We start from the raw sequence: 8644 nt of genomic DNA, 5'->3' as shown, positions 1-8644 counted from the left end.
GTGGCTGATACTCTTAGTAGGATGTTTATGGGTAGTATTTCTCATATGGATGATGGTAGGAAAAAGTTAGCTCAGGAAGTTCATCAGCTTTCCCAACTAGGTGTTAGCTTAGTCGATTCAGCAAAAAGTAGTGTATGGGTGCAGAGTAGTTTAGAATCATCCCTAGTTTCCAAAGTGAAGGAAAAGAAAGATAAGGATCCTAGCCTAGTTAAGTTGAAAGAATCAGTCAGAGATCAAAAGATAGAGGTTTTCTCCCAAGAGTGAGATAGTGTATTGCATTATCAGGGTCGGCTATGTATGCCAGGTGTAGATGACCTGAGATAGCAGATTCTTGTAGAAGCATATGGTGGGTGTTACTCTATTCATCCAGGGGCTATTAAGATGTACCGTGATTTGTGGGAGATCTATTAGTAGAGTGGGAAGAAGACAGACATTGTAGAGTTTATAGCTAAGTGCTTGACATGTCAGCAGGTTAAGATTAAGAACCAGAAACCTAGTGGGTCTATGCAGGAGTTTAATATCCCCACTTTGAAGAGGGAAAAGGTGAACTTGGATTTTGTGATGGGTTTACCTCGTACTCATCATCAGTATAATTTTTATTTGGTCATTGTAGATAGGATGACCAAATCAGCTCATTTCCAACTATTTCATTCCTCTTATTCAGTCGAGGACTATGCAAAGCTCTATATTAGGGAGTTGGTCAGATTACACAGAGTTCCATTATCTATAATCTTAGATAGAGGTACAAAGTTCACCTCTCATTTCTGGAAGGCATTCCCAAAGGGTCTTGGTACCCAAGCTCACCTTAATACAACTTTTCACCCTCAAATAGATGGTCAAGCAGATAGGACCATTCTGATTTTAGAGGATATGCTATGAGTGTGTCTAATAGACTTTAAAGGTATTTGGGATAACCAGTTGCCTTTGATTGAGTTCAGACATAACAATATCTATCATTCCAGCATTCAGATGGATCCATTTGAGGAGCTCTATGAGAGGAGATGTAGATCTCCTATTGGTTGGCTGGAAGTGGGTGAGGCCACAGATATAGGGCCTGACTTAGTATTAAATACCTTAGAAAAAGTTTAGTTGATCAGGGAAAGGCTTATGATAGATCAAAGCTGACAAAAATCATATACATATGTGCACAGAAAGAATCTCGAGAATTCTCAGCTATTTCAGAAAGGTAACTTATGAGCTTAAGTTTCCTTTAGACTTAGCTTCAGTCCATCTAGTGTTCCATGTCTCCTTTCTAAAGAAATTCATAGGTGACTCAGCAGTTGTAGTCCCATAGGGAATATAGACATTCAGAACATCCTCTCTTATGAGGAGATTCCAATCGAAATCCTTAATTATCAGATTCACCAACTGAGGAACAAAATGGTCCCTTTAGTCAAAGTTCTTTGCAGGAACCAGTCCATTGAGGGGTCTACTTAGGAAGAAGAAGAAGTTATGTGGACCAAGTATCCTTACCTCTTCTCCAAAAACTCAGAATTAGCCCAAGGTAATAGGTTTTCCTTGAACTTACTCAATTTCATGCTTAGATCCTCCTTTATAGACTTGGTACGAGTTGCCATTGCATATTCAGTTGTGAGTCCATGCACCAGATATGCATGTTTAGAATGAGAAACTCAGCTTATTAGCAATACCAGTCATGCATTCATGAATCATGCTTAACTATGTACTCATGCATCAAATATAAATGTTGAGTAAGAACTTCCACTATTTAAGTAATGTCAGTTATGAAATCATGTTGTAGTTATGCATATCTAGAATCTAAATTCCGTCTATTAGTATTCCCAGCTTAGTCAGTCTCATTCGAAGATGAATGTTACCAAGGGTCCCAAACTTAGAAAAATTCAGCTAAGTATTCATACTTAGAGTTATTTTAGACATCGTAAGTTGGCAATCATATTTCACGACCCTTATGACCTTCAAATAATGATTTTTAGGTTAATTCATGATTAGGAATGTCAGTATGTGTTCTCGGACATGTTTTGGATTTTTTGGACTTCATTTGAAACACATTTAAAAGCTTAAACTAGTGGATCGGCGTGATCTAAATGTGCCACATCGTCCATCACATCAATAACTATTTTTCCCTAACTCTAAGTGCAAATTCCAAAGAACCGATGTGGACTTGATGCGGCACGTCGGCTATCACATCGATGCTAATAATGCGGTGCGTCAGTTTGTGCGTTGCTAAATTAATTTCAATCATTAAAAACCTGCATGCTGAGGGGTAATTGGGTCTTTTCCTACATTATGTCATCCCCTAAAACACGAAATTAAGCCCCTTTAGGGTCAAAATCCATTCATCTTTCTCAAAAATTCTTAAGAAGCAAACCCTACGATCTCTAATTTAAGATTCATCTTTTAAGAACACTCCATCATTCTTCACAAATTTGAATGCCAAGGTATGTGAAGTGTTCATCGAAGGGATTCCTTCCACCCTTGGAGTTCAAGAAACTCTTTCTAAATACAAGTTAATTGATTTCATGGATTTCATGTTGGATCTTGAATCTATTAATGATTAAGATGTTAATGGTGATCTAATTCCATGATTTGTCCCAAGTTTCATCCACACTAATTTAATTTTGAATAGAATTTTGTGAACTACATGTCAAACTCTTGAATTTCAAGTTTAATGTAGAATCCATGATATTGCTACGTGTTTTTTGATATGTTAAATACCTATGCTCCCCAAGTATTTGTCAAAATGCTTATGTGATTAGACTAGTACAAGCATAACATGTTATTATGTGATTTTAATCATTCACAAGCTCTTGTAAAACAAGTGTTTGACCAAAAATGTATAAGTTAATGTATTACTAGCAAGCTAGTCCCATTATGCTTCAAAAGTCATGCAGTGATTTACTTTTCATGCTGTTGAGTCCTGGGGGTATTTAATATCCAAAATTTAGCTGTTTACCTAGATCCAGAGTTAGTTACAAAAAAATCTTAGTCATGTCACGATCAGTAGTACTCTCAGTCAGTTATAAAACTCAAGAAAAACTCAGTACACTCAATATCAGTCCATTCAAGTTTAGTATCCAGTTCAGACCTTAGTAAATTTAGTTAATTAATAGAATTCAGTAGTATTCCGTCAGTCAATGGGTCTCAGTTAAACTCAGTTTAGTTCAGTTAGACATATAATCAATAAAAATTAAGTGAATCCTAGTATGAACTAGGAATTAATTCAGTGTGTATTCAGTTGGGAGTAGGATTCAGCACCGAGCGAACCCAGGGATGGAGGCATTCCTTCCAGAAGACAGTTTAACCCTTAGTAGCAATCCATGTATTCCTGAACTATGTAGCAAGCATAGCTTTATACATCTTTCGACCAAACTAGCATTGATATATCTCATACGATTTTTACTGCCAACGAGGGTTGATGAAAGAGCTTTCTATCAGAGAGGGTTAACTCAGAGTTATCTTTACCCGTGTAACGGTACTGACACCCTTCCAACTGGGATTACAAGCTATACCCCAATCTATTCAGAAAAGAGCATGTCAGTTAGATGATTACCTCCTACCGTTATAGTTTTATTCTTCAGAATAGAACTTTGTTTAGTTATACAGAAATCAGGACTATTAGACATAGTCATTTAGTTTAGTACGGAACTCATAATAGTTCTATAGAGTGAAGACTGTCATATACATTAACCCAGTTAACAGTAATACACTATCAATAAACTTAGATGACAGTAAATCAGTAATTCAAAACTCAATATCCAGTGTTATCATGACCTCAGTTACAATTAACATATTCATGTATGTACTTTCATTCAATTATACTCATGTCATTCAGTCAGTACTGCTCATGCATACAAACCCATGTATCTCATCCTACCTCACATAGCATACCAGTACATAAAAATTACTAACGTATACCTTTGTTTTGCGCTATGATGTCTTATATCATAAGTTCAGATGCATGAGCTCCCAATCATACTTAGCAGCGTGGTCCATCGCAGCAAACTAGTGGTGAGTCCTCATAGTTAGAGGACATGATTATTATTATTTCAGTATCTCAGTTTATCAATTTTCAGTAGTCGGGGTTATTTGAGGATTTGTCCCATCAACCCCTTATTCAGAAAGCAGAAGCTTATCAGACTAGAGTATTACAGAAAGATTTATCAGTATTCAGTTTTCAGTACTCAGTATTTATTTTTACTTTTGAACCTTATGGCAAGTTTCCTCCTAATTTTTGCATAATATTATATTATTATTTAGTTATTGCAACAAGTATCGATCATCGGTTAACTTGTGGTCCCTCGGGATTATGAGCGCCATGTAGCATCTAGGGTACAGACTCGAGGCGTTACACTTGATATCCTGCATCCATATATGTTTTGTTTATATAGAAAAAAGTATTGATTCCCATGACATTCAATATTTCCCACCAATTTGTTTTATTTTTCTCTTCAATATTATCAATGCCTCTCTTACTTGCATGTCAAATAAACCTATAGATAAAATCACAGTAAAAATGTCATCCTCACCCAGGAAAGCATATTTCAGATGAGAGGGTTAAACTTTAAGCTCTAGCTTCGGTGCTTCAACTATAGATACCTTGGGAGAGGGACCAATTAGCCTATCCAATGGCTCAAATTCAGAATTCAAGGTAATCATGCTTGCCAAATCCATAATTTCTACCATTTCAAATGCTTCAACATCTCCAAGAAAATTGTAACCCATAAATTCTCATTCAAGCGGGTCATTAGACAAAAGTAGGGTGAGCTCGAACACAAGGTATATGGCTATAATAGGAGATAATTATTCATAGATTGAAGGTAGCTTCATTGCCTTATACACGTCAAAAACCTTGAACTTGTTAGAAGATCTCATAGACATCTTTCTTATCACTAAATCAATTATTAAGCTCTCAGTAACTAAAAAGGATGTCTAAAAATAAATGGAACTTTTGAATCAACATCAAAATAAAGAATAACAAAGTCTACTAACAAAATAAGCAGTCTCAATTGCAGCAATACATCATCAATGATTCCGTCAGGGCTGCAAGTGACTGATCATCAAACTCTAGAATGATTGGGGTGGTTCTAGGGATGCCTAAACCCATTTTTCTAAACCAGGATATGAGCATAAGATTTATTCTTGCCCCTAGATCATATAAGAACCAAAAACTAATGGATTGCCCAATTGTGATCTATAGAGTGAAACTTAATATAGCTTTTAGCTTTATGGGAAATTTATTCTAAATCCTGGATGTGCACTCGACAGTAAGTGCTACTGTAGCATATTAAGTCAAATAGTTCTTGTTTTTTACAATGTCTTTCACATCTTATTTTTTACAATGTCTTTCACATACGTTTCATACTTTTGAACACTTCGCAAAATATCAATGAAATGAAGATTAATGTGGACCAGTTTAAAAATATGCATAAAATTCTTGTAATAATCTTACGCATAAAATTCTTGTAATAATCTTACTCTAGATGTTACCAAAGCCTTTGTGGGAATGGTGGAGGTGGCATCATTACATTTTCTGTAGTTTGGTTGCTTTAAAATTTGTCTTTTAGAACTTTCTCCTCATCTATTGATGTCTAACCATCAGTAGCCTTGTGATTCACCTGCTTAGGTTCTAACTCTTTCAACTGTAGTCCACTTTAAGTAATGATCACATTCACCTATTTTGGATTTGGCTCAATATTACTAGGAAGTCCTCCCTGAGGTATAGTGTTCTATACTGCTACAATATGACCCATTTGAACCTCTATGTTCTTCATAATCAACCATTAACTTTTCCCATCTGCTACCAATGGTGCTTGAGTAGCCATAATCTATTTTAGAATCTCTTCAATGTTACTTGACTGAGTAGTGGCTGGACTTCCTTGAACATTTTGCAGGTGATTCTGTTTTACTGGCCCCCTGTATTGATTGGAATTCTATTCTTTATTTCCATCACATGAGAGATTGGGATGATTTTGCATGTTAGAATTGTAATTATTACCAAAGTTCTATTGTCCTTGATGATTAGCATTTCCCTCATAATTGACAAACTCTAGATTTGTTGCAAAAGCATCACCTATATGTTAGCTACTCCAAAAAACCTCACACCACGTATGAGACTAATGAATTGCATTAGTTTTGATTGTATGGGCTATGTGATTCCCAAATTCATATTGCCGAGTTGAGTAGTTCGCTAATTTTTTAATGCAGAAATCAAGGCTCATATAGTCATGAACTGATCAACCTCCAACATACCAGCAACCTTATTTTGAGCACATCTTGCATCAACATGACACTCTAGACTCTCCTATGAAATCTAATTCAACGGTGTATATAATTCATCATTCATCTTCTCGAGAATGTTCCCGCCTACTAATAAATCCAGGAGAATCTAGGTTTTTGGCTTAATACCCTAAATGAATGTGTGTACCAATACATCATTTCTCTAATTATTATAAGGAAAATTCATAAGAATAGCGTTGAATCATTCCCAAGCTTGGTGAAGATTCTCTCTATTCTTATGCATAAAACTCAAAATATCACTTCTCAAATAAGTTGTCTTCCCTGATGGAAAAAATCGAATAATGAACTTTCAAGATAGATCATCCAAGGAAGTGATGGAGTTCAGTAGTTTAGCATATAATCTAGTTAACTGCCACTAGTGTGCTAAAGTTGCACCAATTATGCTTTAGTTCAAACTGACCACCCACCTTTGTCTTATGAATGCAATTCATAGCGTCATTTATCAATGTGATTGCCATTTCATAAAAACGTCTAGATTCTCCTCGAGCACGAACAGCTAGAACCACTGGGGCTAGAGTAATTAGAGCAATAGGATCAATAGGATCCACCTGATCTACCATTTGAATCTGTTGAATTGGGTAATGAAGTATTCTTACTCTTCACTTTGGATGGAATATCTGTTCAGGTTTTGAATATGGCTCGACCAATTCTTTTGCTCTTGCCAGTCCGATACTTCCCTTTTCATACAAAAGTCAACCACTAAGATCAAGTCGCTAACACTTACATTAATTATCAAAATCCAAAATTTTAGAAAATTACTAATTATTTGAGTCCTCGGCAATGATGCAAAAAGCTTGTTCTAGTCTATCGCACATGCAAGTGCACGTGATCGTACATGTAATATAGTTACTCAAAAAATCAGATATTGTACCCACAAGGAATACTTGATTAGTATTTAATAAACTTTAGTTTTGACAATAATGTATTCATGTGTTTCAGAGTATCAAGATTATTTTGATAATTTAATGAATAATCTAATAAATAAATAAATAACAAAGTCTTTCAATACCTATATAAGCAAGGTCGAAAACAATATGAGATAGAATCAAGGGTTGAGACACTCTTAACAATGTTAGAAAACCCTATCCTTATCGTGGTCGTGTTGATTATCAGGTTATTGATTTGCAGGGTTTAGATTAACATGGTCTCTTAAGCCTCTAATCTTCTACCTAAAATGACATTGAAAGTATATAGTTAAGAGGAGATGCAATAATCCATTTAGATCTATTAATATATCTTCCTGGAAGTTAACCAAACAATGCTTTTAGGTATATCTCTATCCTAGCTGTTAATTCAAATCCTTTATTCTGTAAAAGAATAAGAACTTACTCCTTAAGATCTTTGATCTATCCTAATGATTCTCCTCTCGGATTCACAAAGTATTATAGATGTATTTTAATGGTCGCCATTCATCAAAATAGTAAGTAAAAGAGAATAAGAATAACAAATATGACAAATCAATGTTTAACCACTCTAAGAATATAAAAATATAATCATGTTCTTGGCCTCTACCCCAGAACAAGGGTGTTTAGCCACTCATATTCAAAATCAACATCAAATAAATATAATTAATCATGCCAAAATTAATGTTTAAAGATGAAAGTTCAAAGAACCTTAAGGGATATATCTAATTGTTTTGGCCTATGTTGTACGTATGCTTAAGTATCCCCATTCATTTGAAGTGTTACTTTTATAGTAGGACATATTTGAATGAAAATTGATCTTCATCATGTTGCGGAGCTCATCGCGGGTACTAGGGTCTGCGTATCATGCCTATCATGGACCCTTACTGGAATGTGACATGATAATGAATTCAGCCTCCGCGAAGTGGGAATTCGCGGAGGCTTACTCACTTCGCGGAGGCTTACTGGAAATTTCCATCTACTATGAATCACTTAGAGCATCGCGGAGCCAATCGCGGGAAATGAGGTCCCTGATGCGAATCTAGCCATTTTCCTTGCTTTTTAGCTCTTTGCCTTTTTCCTCTCTTCAATCTCGAGTTTCGTGATTTCTTAACCCATCCTCAATATTCCCATGCTCAGTAAATCACTCCTAATGATTCCATTCTATATTACCTTCACATTAAGGTATTAAATTACGTCCAATCTCATCACAATCAAGCCATGCATCAATTAATCATGTCTATTAGTTAGAGAATATAATTATAGCTCAAACACATCTAAATAACACATTTTAACTCATAAAACATGTCATAAATGGATACATCTTGGAATTTGGAGGTATAAATATGCCCTAGATCAACACCCCACATTTAGAACTATGTTCATCCTCAAAAAATCCCAAGTAATCACTATACACAGCAAGGCTTCACACCCCAATCTTACCAAAATATTTTTGTCAGGCACAC

The 8644-nt window shown here is 35.4% G+C and overlaps 1 non-coding gene across 1 annotated transcript; it reads left to right on the top strand.

Annotated features, from left to right (window-relative positions):
- The first annotated feature begins 6419 nt into the window (after nt 1-6419).
- LOC124891576 lies at nt 6420-6526 on the top strand. The gene has a single exon (XR_007049748.1). It is a non-coding gene; the product is annotated as a small nucleolar RNA R71 (small nucleolar RNA).
- Nucleotides 6527-8644: the final 2118 nt, after the last annotated feature.

The sequence above is a fragment of the Capsicum annuum genome, unplaced genomic scaffold (genome assembly GCF_002878395.1).
Source record: "Capsicum annuum cultivar UCD-10X-F1 unplaced genomic scaffold, UCD10Xv1.1 ctg3772, whole genome shotgun sequence".
Taxonomy (NCBI): Eukaryota; Viridiplantae; Streptophyta; class Magnoliopsida; order Solanales; family Solanaceae; genus Capsicum; species Capsicum annuum.
Note: the sequence above shows the minus strand (reverse complement) of the source record. Positions and strands in the feature narration are given on the sequence as shown.